Source organism: Alexandromys fortis, unplaced genomic scaffold, assembly GCF_014885135.2.
Source record: "Alexandromys fortis isolate MF-2015 unplaced genomic scaffold, M_Fortis_MF-2015_v1.1 scaffold_62, whole genome shotgun sequence".
Lineage (NCBI taxonomy): Eukaryota > Metazoa > Chordata > Mammalia > Rodentia > Cricetidae > Alexandromys > Alexandromys fortis.
In genome coordinates, this window is record NW_026067942.1 from 1,197,501 (window position 1) to 1,223,971 (window position 26,471).

The 26,471-nt window shown below is 42.5% G+C and overlaps 1 long non-coding RNA gene across 3 annotated transcripts in view; it reads left to right on the top strand.

The window, feature by feature from the left end:
- The window catches only part of LOC126505368 (uncharacterized), a 190,455-nt gene that overhangs the window by 152,003 nt on the left and 11,981 nt on the right, over window positions 1–26,471 (top strand). The window contains exons 4-5 of one of the 3 annotated variants that reach the window (XR_007592880.1): window positions 15,637–15,767; window positions 22,412–23,172. This is a non-coding gene — a long non-coding RNA (uncharacterized lncRNA). The other 2 variants (XR_007592878.1, XR_007592879.1) reach the window with 2 other exon arrangements.

The window sequence follows — 26,471 nt, forward strand, 5'->3', positions numbered from 1 at the left end:
CCTCACTTCTTATTTCCCCTCCTTCCTTCCTTCCTTCCTTCCTTCCTTCCTTCCTTCCTTCCTTCCTTCCTTCCTTCCTTCCTTCCTCCCTCCTTCCCCCCTTTCTTTCTTCAGGATCTCACTATGTAGAGCAGGCTGAATTCTGGGATTAAAGTCACACCCTACCATGCCTAGTACATGGTTTGGTCTTATGACTCAATACTTACTGTATTGTGTACCTTACCATGATGTCTTAGAAAGCCAGAAGGTGTTAATGTGCTAGTGGTCTGATTGGTTGTGTGTGTGTGTGTGTGTGTGTGTGTGTGTGTGTGTGTGTGAGGGTCAATGGTATGCTTGTATGCATGGAGGCCAGCTGAAGTCAACCTCAGTTGTTCTACAGGCACTGTATACCTTGAGTTTTGAGTCAGTGTCTTTTCCTGGGCCCCAGGACTGGCCAGTAAATCAAATCAAGACTGAGTGGCTAGCAAGTCCTTGAAACCTTCCCATCTTTACCTTACCGGGTCTGAAATCACAAGCATGAACCTCTATGTCTGTCTTTGAATGTGAGTCTGGGGCTCCCACTCATTGAGCCATCTTCTTCGCCGTGGCCTCTGGCTTTTCATCAGTTTCCCGTGCCTCCTCAGTTGCAGCCCATCTCATCTGTGCAATGCCCTACTTGTCTTTAGAAACCAGCATAAACCCATCATGGCCTGAGCTCCCTTCAGGGCCCCTGCTGCAGCTTGGGCAGTTGCTCTTATCCAAGTCTTGTCTGAGACTCTTATCTGGAGGAAAAAGAGGGACCCTTTGTGTCCGGGGCTTGGGGGTATTTACCTGACTCTAGGTCTATAGACCCATTCATATGGAGTAGGGTAAAGATGCCTTTGCTAAAGTTCAGTGAAGACATTGATCAAAAAACCCAGATTAGTTGCTGTTTCCTTTATTTTTTTTTAAATTAGTACACTCATCAAATGTTTGATCTGAAAACCCTATTTCTTACAGCCAGCTGGAGAACACCACAAGTTGTAAGAAAATACCAGCCCACCAAGTTAGCCACATACACCAAGAGCCTGACGAAGTCTCTGCAGACTCCATTCTGTTCCGCACTTTACTGTCTGCCTACTACAGGTTTATTTACCTGAACAGTCTTTTGAACTCCAACTTTGGTCCAGACTTTACCTTAAAGGTATTGGTACAAGGCACGCCAGCATCCTGTAACGATAACACATGGTTATATAATATATCTTTGTTACATTTTTTTGAATATTACTTTTGTTGCATTTGTTACACATTGTTACATTTCATATCTGCATGCTGTCCTGTTGAGCAGGGCAGGCTCTGCAGCGTCAGGCAGTTTTGTGTCACAAACCTTCAGAAACAGGGTCAGGGGACATCTGAATCAGTGTGTTATGTATCTAGGCGCTATCAAGAAATGGCTTACTGACACAACTGTACCTTTCCTGGATATCTACCCAAAGGACTGTATCCCTTCTGCATCCACTGTTACTCTATTTATAATAGAAAATGGAATCAGCCTAGATGCCCATAGGCATCTAGATGAATGTCTAATGAAAACATGGTCCATATATACAGCAGAATTGTATTCAGACACAAAAATGAAATTATGCAATTTTAGGAAACTGGAGAATATTATATTAAGTGAGGTGACCCGAGTTCAGAAAGACAAACATTATATGTTCCCTCTTGCACACAGATCTTGGCTTCTAATTTTTTTATATATGCATATTACATACAAGTGAGGGAGGGTAGATGCCAGAAAACCTGGAAGGTACCCGTGCAAGGGGGCAAATTACTCTCAGAAGAAGAAAATTACCCTGTAATTAAATTTCAGAGAATGCTATCTATGCCCTATTTAGAATCCCCCCAAAGCCATGATTGATTGGGTTAACATCTGGCCATTTATGAGATGCTTTAAATTCCTGATTGTGTTCAGTTAGGAACTGCTGTCCCAGCTCACTTCCAGGCACGCTGCTTCTCTGAACCGGGAAAGCTACCGAAAATGCTGTAGCAGGTCCCCTCTAGCATGCGGCTGCAAGGATTAACCATTTCCTTTGAGGTTCAGTTTTCAAGTTTAATTCTGATGGATTTCATGTTTCATTAGGCTTCATCATATGAACATAAATGTGCAAAAATAGAATGTGTCTAAACTAATGTTTCACAAATAAAATTTAATAATGATGCACCACTGAGGAAGATGTGAGCAGTTCCTTATCCTGTGGGAAAGATGTTTAAAGGCTTTAGGAAAACCTCCTGCAACTAATCCCTCTCCTGTTACACCAGGACCAATTGCTTCCTATTCTTATGCGAATCTGATTGCAATTCTTTCTTCACACTATTGCTATTGCTAGCATCATCATAAGTGCCTACAATTTTGGCCAAAAACCTTACTAGCTGTGAGGTTTATAAAGAACTTGTTTAGTTCTCTGATTCACAAGTCCTTATTCTGTAAAATGTGAGGGTTGGACTTGATGGATCTCCCAGTACTGGGAAGTCAGACGAGTTTTAACCTGAATAGATCATGAGTCTTGGTGTTATGATATTCATGGTGGTTTTTTTTTTTTTTTTGGTGTGGATATCTTGTTTGACCTTTGTGGACTGGGCATCGTGTTCTTTGATTGCTATTACACCAATCTTACAGGTTGTGGAGTAATCTGGGTTTTCAGCCTTGGGGTCACTCTGGGTTCCAGCTTCAGATATGGACTGGTGCCAGATTGGATGTTCTGATTAGACCTCTGGGTTCAGACTTCAAACAACTGTAGGTCAGCTCAGTGGGTGGGGTAAGCAACAGGCTGGCAAGTGGGGAAGGGATCTGACTCTGGAGGTCCCTTAAGTGGAACTTGGACTCTAGTCCATGGAGGTAACAGAGGAAGAATTAGGGGTCCCTGTATCTCCACGGGCAGCTGGTGAGTCCCAAGGGAATGAGATGGGCTGGGAAGAGACACTGAGACATGCAGCTGAGGCTGGGTTAAGGGTGCTAGGAAGACCAGCATGAAGGAGGGGGAGGAGGTACAGGTAGTCTCCCTGGGTCCCTCTCAGCTGTGGTGGTATGGGAACCCAAGTCGAGGGTGGTTCTGTAGTAGGCAGGGAATCACAAAGAAAAGGAGATGGGCTGTGAGAACTGTCTGAGAAGAGTGCCTGTGAGGAATTATTGACTGATCACAAGGTCTTGGAATTTACGGTAAGTCATGTGTTCAAAACCCAGGGTGCGTCTAGGAAGCCAATGACTCTCGACAACTCAGGGCAAGCACCTTTCTGTTTGTTGCCCTTTCCCATTTTCTTCCTCTTTTATTTCCTTCTGTTACTTCTTCCTTTAATACACTTTTCCTTTTCCAGCCTCATGACTGCTTGAGAACATGGTATCAGAGGCAAGCACTTGGCATTTATTGCATGGTCAAGGTATTAGGACAACCAATACCTTTTATCAATTTACCAGAAGAACTCCTAAGTCTGCTTTACTTTGAGTGGGATTCGTGTGTTTTATTGATACTGTAAGAAGTTTGCCTGTGTGTATGTGTACATGAGCTTATGTGTGGATACTTTGTGTATTCAGAAGCCAGAGAATAATCTCTGCCATCACCCACCGGAGTACCTGCTCCATTTCTATATCACAAGCACATGCTACCAGCTATGTTTTCTTTTTTTTTCTTAGTTATTTCTTACATGGGTTCTGGGGACTGAGCTCAGTTCTTGGTACTTGCAAGAATATTGTTTTACTGACTGAACTACCTGCACCCCCAAGTGCCTACTTACCTTTTTGGGGGGGGTAGTTACAGAAGCAGAATGCATCAAGAAGCCACTCACCATACCTTCCTGAACATCAAATTATAAGAGAAGAGAAAAAACTTAGAACACTTCTGAGACTGGAGGGTGTCCAAGAGTGATGTCATCATTTACCAGCCAAAGCCGGTTGAGTCTGCTTGCTCAGGGCATTTGTGCCTTTGGTATCCTTAGTTCATGTGTGGGTCAGAGCTGCACAGCTCTTTTAATATATATGTGAATATCTATCAAAATTTCGCTGAACTAATAAACCCACAGCAGACATACTAGAGGATTTGTGAAGTAATGAATAGTACCATTTGAAAACTCCATCCTGGCTTTGCAGGCAGCCCACCTTGGCAATATTATCCAGGTTGCATGGGTAAGACTAGTACTTCCCAGGCACCAAACCTTGCTTCAAGGAGGAGCAGATGAGCTCATAGGATGCTTAATGTTCAGATCCAGGAAGGGGAGACTCTGGCTCCAGTCCATCCATTCATAGATGCTTGCACTGGAATTAGAGAATAAGACCCCCCCAGACCTATTCTTCGAGGCAGTGGCCTTCTATGTCTCAGAGTATGGTGCTCCCATGGTATCTTAAAGCAAATTCTGGACAGGGTGTTTGAAATTGTGCTCACTGGAAAAACAGTGGGTGGCAGAAAACCGTCTTTTAAGAGCTAATGTTATTTGCCACTGTGAAGATCTCCAGGCATGGCAAGGAGGAGACCAGATCATGTTCTTAGATGGTGGTGGTGGGACCTAACAACTCAAACTTGGATTTGCCTAGCCCTACTAAGCTCTGGCATTCTCTTCTCTCACCTAGTGCTGTGTCTTTTCAATCAGTTGTTTGACGTGAGTGGGTGTTAGCTTCTTGGGCAAGCTGAAGGTTCTTAAGGGTGCACACACATATTCTGGTCTCATTTCCTTAGGTCTAGTAGCTGTTGGTTTTGGATCTGTGGATGGTGCAGAGTTTGGGGTCAAGACATTGATGTGGTGACTGTAGTCAGGTTTGTGCCTCTCTGAATGCATATGTATGATGGAGGAGGGTCATGTGTCTATGTGTTACTTTCATTGGTTAATAAAGAAACTGCCTTGGCCCTTTGATAGGACAGAAAATTAGGTAGGCGGAGTAAACAGAACAGGATGCTGGGTAAAAGGCAGTGAGGCAGATGCGATGAAGCTCTGACCCAAGATGCACATAGTCTAGAATCTTCCCCATAAGCCACCACCTCATGGTGCTACACAATTTAATAGAAATGGGTTAATGAAGATGTGAGAATTAGCTGATAAGAGACTAGAACTAATGGGCCAAGCAGTGTTTAAATGAATACAATTCGTGTGTTATTATTTCAGGTATAAAGCTAGCCGTGTGGGAGCTGGGCGGGACGAAAAGCAGGCCTGCTTGCCCCATCCAGAGCAAAAGAAATGAGAAGCCCCCCTTGGAAGAATGAAGCCCAGGCTCTAATAAAGATCGTCAGAGACACTTTTATTTCATTGGGCTCTAAACATCAGACATAAAAAAAGAGGTAGAAAGAGAGGAGAGAAAGATAGGGGAGCTTAAGCATGGGGAAGCAGGAAATATATAGATCATTTTTCTGTCCCTCTGTTTCCCCAGGAACCTGACAACATGTTTCCCCTAACAAAGGAAATCTCTACCCTTCCTGCTTACCTCATTTTACCATTGTCTAGTAGCACATTCCTTGTGGAAAATGATGAGCAAACCGTGGTGCCAAAAGTAGCTATTTTCTGACTAGGCTTGGTAGTTCACATATTTAATAACTACACTTGAGAGGGAGAGGCAGGTGGATTTCTGTGTGTTCCAGGCTTGGCTGGTCTACACAGTGAGTAACAGTCAGGGATACATAGTGAGGCCCTGTCTTAAAAAGAAAGTAGCTATCTTCCTGAGAAAGGGAACAAGACCTTCTCAGAAAATAGAACCGGGGCTCTATTATCCACCCCCCCTCTGCTTAGAGACTTGGTTGCAAAGGGCCCCAGGAGCTTTGGAAACCTAAAAGGCCTAAGTTCAAGAATGAGAAGATGGTTCAGGTGCAAGAAGAGCTTGCTCTGCAGGCATGAAGATGTGGGTTTGAATTCCAGTACCTGTGTAACAAAAGTCAGGCATAGATAGCTATGAGTGCCCATAACCCTAACAACACAGTGCAGAGACAGGTAGATCCAGTGAGCTGGATCAACCAGCTTTGTTTAATCTGTGATTTTTGGCTCAGTGATGAGCCCTCTCTCAAGGTAAGAGTAAGACATCAGCGGTCCTGCTCTGGACTCTACATGCGTGCATCTCTGTACTTACATGCACGCACCATGCACACACCATGCACGCACCATGCACGCACCATGCACGCACCATGCACGCACCATGCACGCACCATGCACGCACCATGCACGCACCATGCACGCACCATGCACACACCATGCACGCACCATGCACACACCATCCCCAAATCTAAATACAGAACCACCCACCACCCAAATAATAAATATCTGAAATAACATCCTGGTATTAGCAGGAAGGAGCAGTTAGACATTGCGCTGGACTGAGGGTCTTTCGGGCAAGGGTCGGCGTCATCTCCATGGTCCCTCGCGTCCTCTTCCCAGTTCTTGGGTTTCTTAGATCCATAGGAGTAAAGTGTGAGTCTGAGGTTGCTGTCCACCAGGGCACAGCTCCTTCTGCTTCAAATGCTCTTCATTCGCTGCTTCCACCTGCTAGAGTAATTCTCCAAAATTTTGGCCCTAGTTTATTGACTGGACGGGAAGGGAACACTGGATTTATATGGAAGCTGGCACCAGAATCCTTCCCCATCTTTACACATAACACACTGTTCTAAGATTAATGGCTGGCCATAATCTGATGTCCTTAAAGGTAGAGCAGGATGCAGGCACTGGAGACATGTGCCTCAAAGAGCAGAGACCACTCCCTGACTCACGTAGGGTGTGCACTATCCTTTTTGGATAGTCCTTCAAGTGAGCTGGGCGGGGCCCACAGGCTGCTCTGATATAAGAACTACAGAGCAGAGATCAATCCTAGGATGCTGGAGCCCTAGCAGAGGCTGCTGGTAAGTAGGTGACAGCAGATGAGATAGCGACAGTCTGTCCAGTCTCCTTGAGATAGCTCAACTCATGGGCAGAAGTGACCGCCCCTGCCATCCTATGCTTTTCCTATCAAATTATATCTATGGATAATTTCAGCCTTATCGATGCTCAGGAGGCCGTGGCGCTGGTCTTTTCTGTTGCTCTTTAGAAAATGAAAAACGTTGAGGAACAGCTACTGGCATCCTGGCCGGTTACCCCGTGAAATAGTCTTTCCCTGGTAGTTTTGAATGCCATCATACAGAAAGAGAAAAGCCCCCAGGAGCAGATGCACTTTTGTTCATGTAAGAGGCTGGTTTTATCATTGTCTTACTCAAACACATTTAATTATTAACCATTTTTTTTAAAAGAACTCACACCATTAGTTGAATTTTAGGGTAAAACAATCTAACTAGAGTCAGATTCCATCTCTAGAAACTCTGTTTTCTTGTGGTTTTATGAAGGGATTAACCTCTTCAAGGTTGGAATTTGTCTGCTTGCTGTAAACGGACTCTTCCAGAGGGTTTTGTAATTTACCGAATGCCAGCCTTGGAACCATAAATAGCAGTGTGCTGGCCATCCAGGCCAGCTACTTATGCTTTTGGAAGAACAGAGACCAGAATGGTTGAGTAACAGGTACAAAAACACAGAAAAGAAAAGAGATTGTGTCTGAGATGATGAAAGAAACCAGGTTTCTAAACATTTAGTTTTGTGAAATATTGAATGAATAGGATTGGGCAGGAAGCAATGAAGCCAGAGAGAGATGGCTGTGGAGAGGACCCACAAGGCGCCAGGCTGGGATCTTGGCTTGGAGACAGTCATAGGGGAGTCACAGGATCCCTGCAGAATTTCCACAGAAGGACGACTAACAGCTCTAACAATTGTTCCAAGGGGAGCCAGAAGCCTTGTGGCTGATAGGAGCTTGAGCTTGTGGAATCAAGAGAAGCCCATCTGTCACAGCTGCTTGGGCTTCGCTCCCTGGTGTCCTTTCTCAGGTGGTGCATTGTAAGGACTCAGCCCCTCTGGGGGCAATCTGGATCAAGTGTGTTGTAGTGGGTTGACTACGAATCGCCCCCATAGACTCAGGTGTGTGAATACTTGACCCATAGGGAGTGGTACTATTAGGAGGTATGGCCCTGCTGGAGTAGGTATGACCTTGTTGGAAGAAGTGTGTCATGATGAAGGCAGGCTTTGAGGCTTTATGTGCCCAGGTTATGCCCAGTGTGGGGGCACAGTTGCTTTTCCTGCCTACAGGTCAAGATGTAGAACTCTCAACTCCCTCTCCAGTGCCAAGTCTGCCTACACCCTGCCATGACGAGAATGGACTGAACAGTAAGCCACCCCAATAAAATGTTTTCTGTTGTAAGTGTTGCTGTGGCCTTGTTGCTGTGGCCTTCACAGCAAAACACTTAGTAGTCTTTTCTTCACTCTGAAGTAGAAGGAAAGACCCTGGTTCCTGGAGAGAGAAGTAGCTGGCCCCTGAACTGTTACGTTCCTTTGCAATATGAACAAATACCTTCAGAGAAGAAAGATCTTCTGTTTACTATCTTAAACTTCTAAGTTCTGTTTGTCCCTCACTTACCCTTTAATGTGGGTCCTTCAGAAAGTCCTGAACATGCAGAAATGTGGAAATATGGGCATTGTTTGTGGTCCCCAGGGAGCTCAACCTAAAGCACCAACCCTTGCCATAGACTTAAAGAGGCAAGCAGAGACTGGGAATAAGAATCCTGTTAGGAAAAGCTGTCCCCCTCCTCACCCCCTCCCATTCCACATACCAGGTACAATTCTCGGGTGACTGGTTTCTGTGATGACAGAGTGACTGTGGTGCACTTGGTACAAAGACTGTGAAATCACCAATTAGAAGAGAGGAAACTGGACTTTCTCGCCATAGCTCCATTCCAGACACTTCCTCTCGCCTGTGTCTTCCTGCTTCCTTACACATCCACCAGTCCTATTTTGCTCATAAAATTACTTCAGTGAATAATCTTCAAAAAATATGACAGGTGGTAATGGTGTTAATAGCCATAACCAAGCCTTCCTATTTGCCTGCATCCTCTGTGATCCTTGCTTCTTTCCATCATCCTTCTTTACAGAAACCATGGAACTTGTTTTGAGCTTCAGCTTCTTGGTGGGAGTGTTAGCCCCCGTGGAAAACAGCATGGAGGAGTGATGGTCTGTTTTAGTAGTTAAGGTGGTGAGATGTGGGATCACCCAAGAGACACATACCTGATGGGGAAAACCTTGTTAGTCAATTATCTTTAAGAGGTGGAGCCCAGGTAAAGTGTGGTTTTCTTGGACAGGAGAGAAAACATGTGCACTGCCTGCGTGCTCTCTCTGCGCCATTCCCGGGGGACACTGGTGTGCTTGGATTTCTCACTTCCTGCTTTGTGAGTTTTCTCCTTAGAGTAAATAAAAATACAATTGTTGTATCATTTTGCTAGCCTAGCAATTTCAACACATACCCCTAGGTGTATTGGTGAGGGCATTTCCAAAGACTGTTAACTGGGAGCAGAAACCCTTCCCTCTAAGTGGGCAGCTCCTTCCAGTGGATTGTCTGGATACAGTGTACTCCGAGGAAAAGGCAGCCCAGCCTGCTGTTTTCTTTCTTTCTGAGCAAGTGTATCTATTGCTGCCGTGTCCTCTGCCATCCTCAGACTCTGACTTGCTGCTTGGGTCTTCCAGTGTTTACTCTATACCAGGGCCTCTCCAAGGAGTGCTCATGTCTTCAGAAGCAGCCCGAGACTGCTGAGGCATCTTCAGGTACTGAACAGCCACTAGTTCTCTGCTTCTTCAACATTGGAGGCAATCTCTGGACCTCCAAGCTATTGTTATGCAAGCCAATGTAGAGAATAATCTTTTATGTGTACATAGGACACACATAGATGTAATATACACACAAACAGATATCTTATTGCTACTGGTTTCTTAAAGAGCTTTGTCTTATAGAGGATGCATTTCAAATAATTAGAAACAGAATTGCCATGTGATCTAGCAATTCTCCTGGATATATCAGCACAGGAAATGGAATCAGTAAATTAGAGATGTACCTGTACTTCCTCCATGCTTACTGGAGTTCTATTCACAATTGCCAAGGTGTGGACGCAAGCAGGTTCCACATATAGGTAACTGTGTAAATGAAATTTGATGTGAACATATTACCCAATCATAGAAAAGTATGAATTACTGTCACTTAGAGCATCATGGGATCTACAAATCATAACAGTAAATGAAATTATCCAAGCACAAGAAGACAAATGTCACCTGATTTAATTTGTACGTGGATTTTAAAAGAAGCCCGAGAAGTAGAGAACAGAGCAGTGAGTAATGGCAGCTGGGGAAGGTAAGCGGAGACCGGGGAGATGGGTTCTGGGTGTACGAATTTATAGTTGGCTAGAGTGAGTTAGATCATGTGTTTTTAACACAAATAACAAAGATAAAAATTAACCCAATTGTGTTGTGTAATACAAAGTCACTAGAAGAGAGATTTCAAATGTTCCCATCAGAAGGAAATGATAAATGTTTGAGAGAAGTGATGAGTGACCCAAGAATCTTCAGCTGATCATAACAGAATGCACAGATGCTCACAAATAATACATTAGACCCTAGAAGCCACATGGTTATTATCTGTTAATAATCAACTTCAGGGTGGCGAATATAGAAGTAAATTAGTGGAAGTCATAAGTGGGCTTGAGTTTCATTAAGATGGCTATAAATTCCTTAGTGATATTCCTTAAATAATATGCCACATCCATTCTACTTGTCATTATCAAAAATCTCCAGTAAAATATTGTTATTGTTATAGTATTCTGAAGATTATGTTTTCCCCATCATGAGCACTTTAGCCTTAGTTCATATTTTTTTTTCTTCTATTAAATCTTTTTCTTGTATCCATGGGCAGACTAAAGTTTAGAGATAACAACTGCTTATGTGTTATCCCATAAATGTTGATCTCCGCACACTCAATCCAAGACACAGAGGGATTAAACATTAGGTCTAACTAGTGTGTGTGTGTGTGTGGGGGGGGTGTGGTTGCCTAAAGATACTCATCTGAAAGCCGGTATAATGGTCGAGGCTGTTGTTCTGGGACTCTTTCTAGGTAAAAAGATAATGCCCATTGCACTTCAAAACTGAGAAGGATGGGTGCCACTCAAATACACATTGGAATCTCTGGGAAACTCTTTGAATGGATGGGATGGAGATTTATTCTTTCCAGTTTTGGCGCTAGGGGAAAACATTGATTCATAAATGGTGCAGTTCATTGAACCCACTGGGATCCCCAACGGGCAAGGGTGTGGAACATCAAGGACGTGTTGTTCATAAATTTAAAAAAGAGGATGAACATGTCAGCACATGGCAGGTTTTCCATTAAGCCCACATAATTTGTTTCAACCCACTTTCTTGGCACTGGCTTGACTCTTCCTCCCTATCTCTAGGGGCCAGAAAAGATTACAATGTTCAAAAGTCATGTAAACTCTCTGTCCTAGTTTCATTTCTGTTTCTACGATAAAATACTCCAAGAAAAAAAGCAACTTTGGAAAGAAAGGGTTTATTTGACATCCATAATGGGAAAGTCAAGGTAGGAATTTAATGTATCACAGAATGGCAACAGTCAAGAGAAGAGACAACAGACACACAGATCCTTGTTTGCTGGCTTTCAGCTAGCTTTTTCTTCTCTTATATTGGTCAGCACCCCTAATCCCAATGGACTGGGCATAGCCTATTTATATCAATTGATAATTAGGGTAATCACTCATGGACATGCCTGCAGGGTGACTTGATCTAAATAATTTCTTTTTGAGAGTCTCTTTCTAGGTGACTTTAGGTTTTGGCAAATTGACAGTTTAAAAACTAGCCAGCACACTCTCCTTCTACTTAGTAACCAAGACCAGTTGTGCGAGGCTCTTTTGCTAGCTTTAAAAAATGATGAAACTGTACCAGTCCCTCTATGTGCATCACTTACCTCAGTTGTCTGAGGTTAGGGTTCTGGGTCTCAGCAATAAGGTCTTCGAAGTCAGTGTGTCTGATCATCAACTTCTGCCACCTTCTGCCCACCAAAACCCTTACGCCTCGGGTTAGCTTTCTAAAAGAAATATGCAGATGTGTGAATGCATACAGGCTTTTAGCATTATAGATATTCTACCTAATTATAATGTCCTATGTCATCATTTCATATTTAAACTATTTCCAAAAAGAGAACCAATAGACCTGAGTTTGATTTTGTCAAGAAGCATTTGACAGATGGAGGCCAACATGTAGGGAGACAATAACATGATCTAACTTGCTCACCACCATGCACAAGACTCCCTATAGTCTAGGCCTGTATGCCATCTCTGGTTTCATATTCCATCATCTCTGGTCTCTACTGTTGACCTTCCACCTGTCCAACTGTTGTTCACATCCCTTGCTTTAGGGATAACTGGGCTTTGGAATTCTTTCCTCCATTCATTTTCCTTGCTAACCATTGTTCAATAGGCTCTTCTCTAGAGCCTTCCTTGGACCTTATTTAAATTTGACCCAACCAGTCCCATTATCCTACTTTCTTACTTCTGCTAACCTCTACATGACCTTATTTTGTGTACCTGCTGACACATTTATTACTCTGTTCTCTTTCCAGCATGTAAGCTCCATGAGGACATGGATTATTCCAGGGTAGATGTGGACATATTATCTATTGAGTTCATATAGGGCACTGATGACAAACAAGAGATTCTACCTCAGTCTAACTTATTGCAAGAGTAGGGTCCACCTCAGCATGGTTGTGACGCAGGAAAGTCATATCCCGTAGAGCTCTCTTGTACAACTTCCTTGAAGTTCTGCTGATTGGAGAGTCTCCTCCCTCCAACAGTTGTTAGCGTTCATGTAATCTTCGGGAAGGACCTTTCACACAGCAGGCTGTTCTGCCCCTACAAGTTTCTCATGCTTCATGAATCTTCTGGCCCTTTCTTTTCCCTCCAGGAGAGAATGTTTTGATTTGGAGGAAAGAATACAAGGGAAGCCCTGCTTGGTTTTCTTGTTGTTGAACCTACTTATATTAGATGCTCTATAAGGGAGAGGGGAAAAAATCTCACAAAATTGAGCAGAGGTTGAGAGAGAGCATATAGGGTCTGTTTTTAGTGATCCATATGATGTATTTATTGCATTGATGAGCATGGTTCTAGATAATGTAACTGGCTGGTGTTTATTTCCTCTTGATTTCAGAGATAGCTGGGTCAGTCCTACTTTCTTTATTTGTATCATTTAATGAGCCAACTCAGAATGGGGCATATTTTATTGTCACTGGGAACACTCTCTTTATTAACAAGTGCTGGTTTTCTTATTTATGTTTATGGCTTTATTTTTTAAATGAGATTTTGCATTTCTAAATAAACTCCTTAACCAATTCCAGATCTCTTTGTATCGTGTCCAAAGAGAACATGTGTGTGGATTTTGACATGCAAATTTAAGTTTCCAAGAAGAGCTGCAGAGCTCAGTGGGAGGGGATTGTGAGGACCAGAGAAAGCAGGTCAGGGGAGAAGAGAGGGAGAGGTGGCACAGGAAGGAGCCCCTTTTTATGCCCTTCCTGTGGTCTTCAGATCTTTAGCACAACCTGCTGTGCTTATGGAAGTTTGTATGGAAGTGGAAAGAGAAGCTGAGATTTTGCATCTGTTATGATGTGTGTGAGAAAGTTATCTCCAGGAAATATGCCTGGAAGAAGAGGCATAGGTAGTCATAGATCCCTGGGAATATGTAAAACCTATATGGCTACCCTGTGACTCCCACAGGCCATAGAGTGAGAGCACTAGGGGAGTTGATCGAGGTCCTGAAGGTCATTCAAGTTATATATCAACACAAAATAACCAAAGTCAGTGGAAACTCATGACATCACTACTAAAATGATACTTCGAAGAGATGATGATGTCTATACATATTCATTTCTCTCTCCCATCATTAGCACTTCAGAAATGGACAAAGAGGTTGGAATGGACAAAGAGATCATTGCTACAAGTCTGTCAGGAACAGTTTAGAATGGTGGTGGGTCTTGTTCTAGTAGGGTAGAGCAGGGTTTGAAGGGACACCTATATCTGGTATCACTTTCATCCTTGAAGTACCCTAACCCAGGGACTAAGTCACCTCTTCATTCCCCATTTACATATTCGCATGTGTTCTCAAGGATGGCATCGTAGGGCAGCTGCCCAGTGCTAGCTCTTCCCATCTGCTTGGACAACATCTGGCCTCTTGAGCTGCCCTTTGAGAACTTTATTTTGTTATTGCTGTTTGTTTTGACTTGTTTTTCATCATGTCACTTAAACTTATTAGTAGAATCCTATTAAAATAAAAATGTCTTTAATGGGGACACAATTTCCATACCCCAATTTCTCGTCTTTTAAATAAAAATGTTAGAAAGATTTTTATGTCATTGTGAGTCAGCAAGCAATTTTGTTGCTAAAGAAAATTTATTTCCTTGCAACTGTTTTTGGATTTTAATGAATTTATAAAATAAAAATGCCTGCCTCAAAATAAAACCAAAAGCCCAGAGCATCGAGCTGAGCATGACAGTAACAGTTACATCAGCAGAGTACATGCATGAATGAGAGTAGATAAGTTTATTTTATTTTTTATTAATGTGCTTGTGTCTCTGTGTAAGGGTGTTTGCAGAGGCCAAAAGAGAGTATAGGATCCTATGGAACTGAAGTTACAGCTGGTTGGCGGCTACTCTTGTAGGACTGGGGACTGAACTCTGATTTTCTACAAGAGCAGCAAGTACTCTCAACCACTGGGCCATCTCTCCAGCCCCTACATAGGAATTTTTGCACATTAAAAATGGTAGAGAATGAATAGAGATTCTAAAAGGTAACCTGTCAGCTGCCCAGCTTAAGACTTCACTTCAGACAAGGTTCTTTCTAAGCAAATAAGCAGGCAGAGTCTTCCATAAGCTTAGACTCTAGGATCGTTGCTTGCAATCTACCAGCTGGCTAGAAGGAGGAAGCTGAGCATCTAAGGGATGTTTTTAGTGTACACCTTACAACTCCAGGAAGGCCCAAGAAAGCATGTTTGCTTCTGTTACTGCGGTTGCTGAGGACTGCTCATGTCCTTCTTCAGAAATGAGGTCCCAGAACAGCACAGTGCAGGATGAAAGTTAGTAACAAAGAATATATGAAAGTAGAAGGGGCTATTTGGAAGAAAAAGGGATTCAGTGGGATGAGAGGACCAGAGAAGGTAACTGATTAAAATTATTATTATTATACATATATGACACTGCCCCAAAATTTAAAAGGCTATAATAATTTTGAAAAAGGTATTTTCATGATAATACTTTTATGAGTGCACTGGCTCATGCCCTGAATTTATTCAGCATGTATTTGAAGATAAATAAATTATAAACAAACATAAGAGAAAACAAGTTAAACATATAAACCAATAAAAATATTTATGTCAAAAAAGTTTGGCATAATTCCATAAAGTTGGAGAATTCCTCCATCAATTTCTGTGTGTTCACCATTTAGTTAAGTTTTGCACTGGAAAACCAGACACGGTGTTTCTCTCCCTCAGTGAGTATTCATGGATACAGTGGTTACAGCTCAGGAGACAGCATCAGCGAGCTGCTGAGGCCAGCTCATCCAGAACTAAGTTCTTCCCTCCAAGGTTCTAGGTGTCCACAATCATTGACTAGTGTCCATAGGAACTAAACCTTCTAGATCTGTGGAGAAATGGACACAGCCATCATTCTGTTCTTTGCCTTTTCTGTCCTGTTCATGCTAAGAGTCTTTCAAGGGTTGGGGGCTCTCTGGAAGTTATCTGATATTGTGATTTCTACTTTAACAGTGTTTGATGGGCTCTACCACAGCCCAGCAAAGGTGCAGTCACATCCGTCCTTCGCTGTGAAGGGATGTGGAAGAGCTGCCTCAGATACTTGAGATCCGTGGCTTCTTCAAAGCAATGCGCATGAAAACATGGTAAGTACTTAGCAACGTGAACAGAAAAGTCCCTATAGACTCTAGCAAACATAAATGTTTTGTTTGCACTAATATTTCCATATTCATTTCTTGCAACTTTTATCCTTCCCTGGTCTGACTCTATTAACATATATCAGAATGTTTTCCAAGTGTTCTACGCTATCTCAGAGATATCTCAGTATCAGGGTATGTATGGATGCTAGTAGGTTGGGTGGTTCCTCTGTTTTGTATGGTGGATCTGACCTGTTGTATGTTTTTGGTTAACTCCAAATCATTAAGGAATAACATAGTGAAGTGGTACTTAAAATACATCAGAAATTTACCTGGCTGATAACTCTGTAGATGGAATTCTGTCTCTGTCTCTGTGTATTTCTCTGTCTCTCTGTCTCTGTCTCTCTCCATATTTATGTGTGCAGGTACTGCTATGTATACAATGTATGTTAATGACATATAGAAGTCACAGGTCATTCTGTTTGAGATATCATTCTTCAGGTGCCACCCCACTTTGTCTGTTGAGACCGAGTATCTTCACTGGCCTCTAGTTTGTTGATTTGGGAGCGAGCCCAGACATCCACCTCTCTGCTCCATCAGGGCTGACATTACAAGCATGTGCCACTGTGACCAGCTTTCTACAGGAGTTCTAGGGATTGAACTTGTGTCCAAAAACTTACAGGGAAAAAATATTACAGGCTAAGATATTTCTTCACCCTTCTTTGTTTGCCCATATGCAATTCTATTGATCATCTGGTCAGCTGTAAGTATAGTTTTCATTTTAAACTGTTAACAGAAATGGAAAGGGTCTTCATGGTTGGACCCTGAAGACCCGTAACTAGCAAACTCTAGTCTTTTTCCTCTCTGTACCACCATATGTTGGGAATGATAACTCCATCTTGAAAGCCCTTACGGAATTTGATGGCATGCAGAACTGGGGATGCCTGGCCTAAGACTGCCTCTTTCCAATTGTTAGTGACATTAATTACCAGAGAAAGATCTCCAAGGAGCCACTTCTGGTCTTCTACCAAATGAGTTTGGACCTGGACCTGTGGCTTACAATCCTGAAACATGAAGATGGGGGTGGGAGGCAAGCCCAGTAGCTCGAAGTGTGGATAGGAACCACTGGACCTTGTCTACGGGGGCCAGACTACAGAGAAGGCTGGTAGAAAATCAGAAACAGAGGCCTTTCATAGAGTTCCATGGCCAGGAGAACCAAAGGAGACCTGATCATATATTCAGTGGGGTTCTTCAAGCCAGGCTGTAGTGTTATCGTCTATTGTATTTTCAGTGTCTCCTAGATTTTCTCAGTTTTGGGGGCAGTTTGTCCACAGACTAATGTACCTTGGGCATGAGACCATAGTTAAAGCATGCTTCCTTCCAAGCTTGTGTTTCTAGTAGTCAAAATGTCTAGGCTTAAACTAGCTTTTTACATAAAAAGTCATAGATCTTGTGTTACAGCAGCATCAAATTCTAGCCTCATTACACCTGTGTTTTGCAGAAAAGGAACTGAAGCTTAGAGAATTAAGGCTACAAGGTCTGCTGGAGGCAGCTCTAGGCTCTACACCATTCATGCCTTTCGGTTGGTCTTGGTTTTACGTTCCCATACCAGATTATCTCTGTTCCTTGCCGTTTTCAGCCATGCAGCTTCTCTGGTCCTCTCACGTTTAGAGACACGGTCAAGGGTAGACAGAATCACTCCTAACTCTGATATTCATCAGTTTCCAGACTCTGTCCACTTATTGTGGGTCGGTCAGTTGATAATGACCCCTGAGCCTCTTCTATTGGTTGGAATGGAACACAGGAAACCAAACCATTTTGGGTGTTTGAGACAGAAAGTGACGTCATACAGGAAATGGGAAGGAATGAAGCATGAGAGGCAGGGGAGCCCCCCACTGGAGTGTTGCTCACTATGGCCAGTGCATGGGGAACTGACTACTTTGGCTATCTTTGGGTACCATGAACCTGGCTGTTGACACTGACCTGGGTATATGACCCCTACCATGGGTTCTTGATTGAACACATCCCAATGACTTTTCAGTAGAATCTCTGCATGGAAATATCCTCCATGGCTCAAAAATATAGAACAGGTAGAACCTCATTCTATAGCCACCTGGTGGCTGAGGAACCTGGGGAGTGTAGACTTGAACTGGCCTCGATTTGCAGGACAAGGAAGAAGGAGGGATAGACACAGGCTTAGAAAACAGATCTGCAATGCTGGCCACATATCTGACTTCTGCCTGCCATCTACCACAGCTCTTCTCAAGGTCATGGTCTTCCACTAGATGACAGCCTGTGTTGCTATCCGGTTTCTTGTAAAATGACATTAGCATTAGCAGACTTGATCCCCCTCCTCCCCAAGGAATAACATGTTCTCTGATGGGTGACCAGAAATTTCAGGCATTTGGGAAGATGTGATAACCTCATCCTGTCACCAGAATAGCTGAGCCCTTTGTAATGTGATCGTGTATAAATATTGTGGCTCACATTAGCTGCTTTAAAGCATCTTCAGAAATGAAATGTTTTGACTGTGGAGGGTCTTTAGAGATCCAGAGGGTTCCATGAGAGCCTCTTAGAATAGTCTGAAGTTAAATTTCTTTCTTCTGCCCAGAAACACACTATTCTGTTATTGACATGTGGGATGTGCTACAGTTCACAGCTATCTCTGTCTCTGTCTCTGTCTCTGTCTCTGTCTCTCTCTCTCTCTCTCTCTCCCACTCTCTCTCTCTGTGTCTCTCCATCTCTGTCTCTGCCTTTCTCTCTCTCAAAAACAAAAGCTGCTTCTATAACTGAATGGGACTTGAAGCTCTTCCATGTGGAAGACACATGGCTAGTCCTCAGCCACTTTGCCCTCTGTACGGCCGTATTTTCCAGAAGGCCATGAATGTGCCATGCTAACTGGAACTTTTCAAAACCATGAAGCCACTGACTGTCTCCACATCCACGTGTGTGCCCCCATTGCCTCCTCTGTGCTCACAGAGAAACATTTGGTTTGAAATAAGACTTTACTTAGGAGGGGAAGTGTATAGGATTACATTTGAAAATACAATTACTCGAAAAGATAAACCATATGCCATAGTCTTTGTTTTGCCTCCTTCGCAGAGACTTTCAAGAGTTCACTTGAAGGTATGTGGAAATTCTACTTCTCTGAGAGAGCTGGCGATGCCTACTGTAGCTTGCATGTAGTCGTCTGAGTTTATACCTTGATGAACTTACTGCTTAGGTGTCTTAGAGTCCAAAGATGGTCTTACTCTAGATGAACCCCAAATCTGACTTATACATAGCTTAAATTTCCACACTTGCCCCCTTCTTCCTACAGTGACCCATTGAGACACAGCATAAAAGGACAGAGAGAAACCTGCGTTTGGAGGAGGGGGCAGGGTGGGAAGAAGTAAGAAAGATATTGTAGTTCTGGTTTTCAGACTTTAATCTGAGTTGGTCACACCTATACCCCAGATCCTGAATTTCTTGTAAACAACTTGTTTTCCCCTGATCTGAGTGCCTACAGCTGCTCTGAGCATGAGACCTTCAGGAGTTCCTGATGGCAGGAGAGTGGTTTCTGGTGGGTTTGGCCGGGGCATGGCTATCTCTATATAATCTGCCCCTGATCACAATAAAGGGGGTATTCTTGGGGAATTCAAGGATGACCCGTGTTGCTGTCTGTGTGTGTTTGTGTATTTTAACCTCCAGCCCCCTTGCCTGAAGCTCCGTAATTGGGTTCAAGCACACAGAGCGCAGACACAGGGGCGCGGTGCACGGCAGCTGCTTTGGGTATGCACAGCGTGAATTTTCAGAAAAAGTTAAGGACTCCAAATGTTTACAGTCAGGAAGGACTACTACTCCATTACCACCGTCAACACTGTTGGAAAAGCAAAGGTCTGGAAGTTACATCACAGAGGCAGGCATTTCCAAACACACCTTTATGCAGAAATAAAAGAGTGCCATGAATTACTTAAGCTGTGTTGGGGCTCAGAGGAGGAGAGCCTTATTGTGCCTTTCTCTTGTGATGGGGACTTCCACAGTGACCTTTGTGATGGGGGGTGTGTGTCCTGACTTTCTACCTGTCCAGGACCATGTGGACAGGGCCTCTTCTTTCAGTTTGTCTTGCCAGAGTCCTACAAGAAAGGTTATCCCAGATGAAAGGGATGGATTAATCTTCCAGATGAGGACTGGGTTATCTCCTTAGCAGGAACCAGAACTACACGGGTGGCATGCTGGCTAGTTTTAACTGTCAACTTGATACAGCCTGGACTCACTCGAAAGGAGCATCTTGATGAAGAATTATCTAGATCAGTTGGGCCTATGGCCATGTCTGTGGGGGATTGTCTTCCTCATTACTTGACATAGGAAGACCCTGCCCATTCCCGAGGCAGGCAGTCCAGCGGAGCATAGGAGAGAAGAAGGCTACATGAGACGGGAGATCAGGCAGGCCAGGATCCAAGCATTTATTCTCTCTGCTCTTGAGTGTGAGCATGGTGCTTTAAGTCCCTGCCTTGATTTCCCCAGATTAATGGACTTTGGCCTGGACCTGTAAACTGTAAACCAAATAAGTCAGGCTGTTTTAGCACAAGAACAGGGAGGAAGCTTGACTAATTGGTGACAGGCTGAGTTGAGGAAAAGCTGTCAAAACTATCACATGACCGAAACAGGCAGTGAGGGGACACCTCTGATGATTAGGTTTTGCAGGAGTTTATTTATGTCTTTCATTGTCTTTTAGCCATTTCACAATCTCATACATGCCGATTAATGTGTGGCACAGCCATGACCAGGTGTCTGCCTATTGATTGGCTCAGATGAGTCTTGTCTCGACACATGCAAATGAGTTCTTTCTAGTGTGAACTGACTTCCTCCCTTAGCAGTGCAAGAAACTGTGCTGTCCCTGACACAGAAATTAGTAACAGGAAGGCTGCTCGTTTGTTCCTGGCCACTTAGCCCAAAAATAGCAACACAGAAACTATATTAGTTGGCCCATTAGTTCTAGCTTCTTATTGGCTAACTCTTACATCTTACTTTAACCCAGTTAAACCCAGTTAAAGTAATCTGTATATCACCACGAGGTTGTGGCCTACCAGCAAAGTTCCAGTATGTCTGACTCTGGTGGCTGCTCTATAGAGTTTCTCCCCAACTCCACCTTTCTTCCTCCCAGCATTCAGTTCTGTCTCTCCACCTACCTAAGTTCTGCCCTATCAACAGGCCAAGGCAGTTTCTTTATTCATTAACCAAGAAAAGCAACACACAGACAGAAGGACCTCCCATACCAGAAATTCACCTCAGGGCTGCCACAGCCTCATGCCTTTGTCTGGCCATTAAAGTTTCCTCTGAACAGTTGTAACTGCTTTTCTGGTTTCCTCATTAATTATTGTGTCAAATAAAATTGTTGATACTTGTTCATTTTATTCCATAGAGAGTCATGATTTTACCCATTAAAAAATATCCCCACCACCATCATCCCTTAGGTCTAATATGGAATTAGCTAGGTCTTATGAACAATTCATAGAAAAGCAAAGATTAAATCCAAATTATTTAATACAATTTCCAGTCTAGTGTCTTAAACACCTTTAATTTTATAAATTATTCTACCAAATCCCTGACTCTTAATATATATTAATTTCACTAATAAGGGTCCAAATGTGACGTTAATAATTCTAAATACTGACTGCTTGATTCTGTCGTGCATTTTGCTAATTAAAGCTTCAGGAGTTGGGTCACGATATGATTAAAAGGACCAGCGAGATGCTTCAGCAGGTAAAGGCACTTGCTGAGCAAGCATGGCCACCTGAATTTGATCTTGGAAACCTATATTAAATAAAGCATGTTCCTGTGTCATTCATCTACAATCCCAGCTCTCCCAGTGTGACATGGGAGGTGGAAGTAGGAGAATCAAGCGAAGCTAGTAGCCATTAGCCTGGAATATGCAGGCTAGAAACAAGAGAGACCTTACCTCAGAGACAAGGTAGATAGAGAAACCAGAATCCTCAAAGTTGTTCTCTGACTTCCACATGTGCACCATAGTGTATGTTCACCTGCATTCACACACATGCACACACACACATGCAAATAAGACAATTTACAAAGATCAGAGTGATAACGTAAAGTCTTTGAGTGGCTGAATCTGGCCCTTTACTTGCTCAGTGCTTTCCCAGGAGTAGAGAAGTTTCAACCAGAGACAGGACTGATGTTGGGATTTAAGACTGAATGGCACATATAGTTTCTAATGCCTGTGATGGAGTATTTTAATGTCAATTACAGACTTCAAACACTGGCCTTTTCTGACCCTAACAGATACCTGCAAAGTTGAGACCATCACAATGTCCACTCATTCGCGTAATTTGTAAGCAAAGTAATTTAGTGTTCACATGGATGGAAGATGAAAAGTTGGAATTTTTATTGTGTTGAGAGAAATTCTCATAATTTTTAATGATATATTGCTATTGACATAAAGCTATAGAAAAAGAAATTGCATCTATATAAACTTTAACATGAGTGTATTTTTTGAAGAAAAAGGAAAGGTGAGAATTAAACAAAATGGACATCAATTTGAACTTAGTTTATATAAATGGGTGGTTATTGGCATATACTCTGCATAAATAAACTGTGATTTGCAATCAATGAAGTTTTATGCTTCAATGGGGTTTTCTGTTTCCATACCATAGCTAGGCATTCCACAGTAGATTTGTACTTCTGCAGCAGTGGGTACAGAAGCCAAGCAGAATGCTAAGCTAAGACAGCAAGGCACGTCCCAAGGACAAGATAATCCTACTTTAATGGATCACCCATAGAGTGATGGGAAGTACAGACGACACATCTAAAGAGGGTACTTGAGGTACGACGGAAGCCAGAACATTTCTCTCTCACTCACAGCCATGGAGGATATCATCTGACCAGAAAAGAGTTTTCTACCTAAAGCATAAAGCTGTAGACAAATTGCATTTGAATCCAAGAAGTTTACATGTTACCAAAGAAAAACCATGGCTTGAATGTCTTTTCTGACATCTGTGCTCCGACTTCCTCTCTAACTTCATGTGTTTGTGGTCTCTCCAGGTGGGAGCTTTAGATAAGATTATTAGGGTGTGGGCCCCACAAGGGGACCAGTGTCTTTACAAAGGATGAAACTAATCTGACAAATTCATAGTCTCTAATACCATATTACACCTTCTGCCACTTTATGGGGTAGTATGAAGTTCCTCAACCAATGCTGGTAGCATGTTCCTGGCCTTACCAGCCTCCAGGACTATTAGTTAAATAATCTTCTGAGTTTGAAAAGTAAATTACTCATTCTTTAAAAGTACATTACCCCAGATTTGTTTCTGTTGGTGCTGTGTCACTCTCTGTGAATGATCTATAATTGGTGGATACTTTTAAGTTTGAGCTATTAAAAATTCATCCTATTTTTGGACATTTTAGTTTATACATATGCTACATTTGTAAATGCATGTTACATTTATAAATATATATATTTATGTAATTTATAAATATATACTTGTGAATATTATATATAATATATACTGTATATATTGAAATGCAATAAAAATAAAGGAATATCTGGAATGAAATAAGTTTCTTTGGGTTATGTTAAGGAGAAGTATTTGAGTCAGGAAATCCTGGAAGATATTTCATTTCTATCTCTGTGGATCTGTTAACTATCTTTCATAAAGTATCCCTATAATCAAGACGTCTCACTAAGAGTCAGCTCTTATTTCCGCTGTGCCCTTTTCACCTTCATCCTTCTGGGTACCTTGTTATCTCATTGTTCTGGGCTCCAGCATCAGCACCCCTCTTCCACATCCTACCTCCAAACAACAGTTTAAATTCTGCACGCTCTCTTTCCATAATGTACTGTGAAATTCTCACATGCAGTTATCGCTAGCCCACTCCTGTGTGCAGCCCCAGGCATCACTGTGTGGTTGCATCACTACGTTTTTTTTTTTTTTTTGGTTATATTTCAGATGCTGCATTCTGATGCAGCTTGCCTGGGAACTGGATTGGCAGAAGCCATGTCTTATCCCCCTGATATCTTTAGCATCTTGCACTGTGTGGTTCGCCTGTGGTCCTCCGACAAGTATCAGGTGGTAGAAGGAAGGGGTAAACTGTAGCATGGGAAAGAAGTTAATTAAAAGATATCATTTTACATAACAGAAAATGGAAGTTCTTTGTTTTTTTCTTTTGGCAGTATGTCAGATAAGACCACCTCCTACCAAACAGTACTTTTCAAAAGCTGCACAAAAGACTCTGCTGCCTAAAGCACCTTGCAGTTAGCATGGACCAAACTGACATGGAAAATGGTCAGGTGACAAGATACTGAGTCTGCTGCCACCCTCTGCAATTGCTGAATCATTTCAAATATAATACCAATTTGGACATTTAGGAGGAGTAGGCATATAGTGCAGGGCACAAGACTCCATGTCTGGATAAGGTGGGAGTGCGGTGCTGGGAAGTGTCTCGCTTTTGTGAGACGGGGTCTAGGAAGAAGGAGTTGGTTAAAAAACTGTGTCTTTTCCTGTGTGAGCTCTTGGGAGGAAAACAGCTTCAACTGAGAGTTCATAGCACGAAATTGCATTAACATCCTCTGAGTTACAAAACCCCAACCTAAGCTGTCCACTTGATGTCACATTATTGTACTGAGGGACCCAGCAGAGGTGTTATAAATTCCCATCATGGGGAAGATTTCAACCCTGATCGATACCCAGGCATCACGCTGGTGAAGCTTCTGCCATTGTCCCCATTCCGCAGGACCTGCGCCTGCGTATGTGCAACCTGCCTGACACCTTTGAGCTTCTCCCAGGACTGACCTAGCCAACTTCATTTCCAAAGATAAGTTCAAAGGTGAAAAGAAGAATTTTAGTGACCAAAGGTTATTGGCAGCAAAGCCTTAAGCTACCTGTGTATGGCCCTTTGGGGAGCTTAATCCTTTGCTCCTCAAATGGATTCATAAATAATTTTGTTTTATTCTCCAAAACACCTTTCCAAGTAGATAGAGCAAATACTTTCTCCTCTGATAAATACTACAAAAAATCATTGTAGCATAATTAACTTAGATGTCTGAGTTGAAATAAAATACTAACAAAGATGGGTGTAAAACTGACTATGGTTGTTTTAGAGTTCTGGCTCTATTTTTCCATGGCCAAACCCAAATGTATACAGAGTTGCCATCCCTAGGATTTTTGGTACTTACCAAAGTCCTCATCCATTTAATGCTTGTTCTCGGTGAGAGAGTTAGAAAACCGCAGACACAACAGAGACTCAACTCAGCCTCAAGCAGAGCCCTGAGAAATCCCACTTTATGTGCAATACATAGGGCGAAGTTTACAGCTCAGTTGATTATTTTCTAAAGTTAACTTCTGATACCCAAAGTCAATAGTATCCGAATATCCACTGTAATGTAGGTATGTATCTGTGTCCTTGTGCGTATGCACAACTATCCCATGACTGTGTAGGTTCTTATTGATTACAGATAATGCTTTTTGATAGCAGGTAAGCTAATTATTTCTTGTGGTCTTGTTAGGATTAGTTTTGTCAACTTGACACAATCTCAACCCACCTGGGAAGAGAGTCTCAATAATGGTTGCCCATGAGAATACCTCTGTGGGATTTTTTAAAATAGATTTAATGGAGGTGGGGACACTCAGCCTATTGTGGGTAGTACTGTTCCCTGGGCTTGGGTCCTGTGCTATCAAATAATAGGGAAAGGGAGATTATTTCTAGACATAGATTCATTTATTTTCTATTTCTGCTTTTGGGTGTGATGTGACCGCTGTTTGACTTCCCCGTAATGATGGGCTGAATCTAGAATTGTAAGTAAAATAGAACCTTTCTCCCCTAAGCTACTATTTTTTTGGATGGGGTGACATTTTATCACAGCAACAGAAATAAAACTAGGGTAGGTCTTTATGTACTTATGGAAAGGTCCAGTGTGCTGTGTGCTAGCTACACACATCATGTCTGTAAGTTGGTCAACAACCAGTTTTTATGAAGACGGATTTTTTGATCCTTCTATTAATGCCTGAAACTAACTGAGTCTTGAGTTGGGACAAACGACATGTCTGTAAGTGACTTTTTGATGTTTTTTCCTTAAGGCGATATGAAAGAAAGGTACATTCAAGACTCTTGAGAAAATAAATGCTTGAAATGACATTCTAGCAAGTCTTGGAGGCCTTGGGCATTGCCAAGTAAAGTCAGTTGGAAAGGGCAAGTGAGACTCACTTTTTCCCAATGTCGTGTATGTCAGGAGATAAAACATAGCATTGCATCTTCACTTTTAATATGATACGATGAACACAGAAAGGGAACAACATTTGTTTAATATTCCATAAAGGTATTCAAGCTGTGTAGTATTTTATTTTCTGAGAGTATAACAAATGTCTGTGTCATTTCTCAGTAATGAACCCTGTCAAGGAACGATCATTGCCTGGGAAAGTGAAGCTTAAAAAGAGTGTAACATCATATGGTGTGACAATGTTAAACAAATAATTCTATCTGCAGATGGAATCTGAGCCCAAAGAGAAACACACTCTGGCTTTTCTCTGCTCTCTGCCTCACACTCATGATGGGCATACACTCTCATACACTTCACACAGGCACACCAGGTCGTGTTCAAAGGACAGGAGTTTGCCATGTCATGGCTTAGAGAAGCAAGCTAGTGACAACAGTGACTTAGGTTTGGTCCTTTCTGCTCCCCTGTCCCTTATATAGTTCTCCATGACTCGTTCTTTGCTG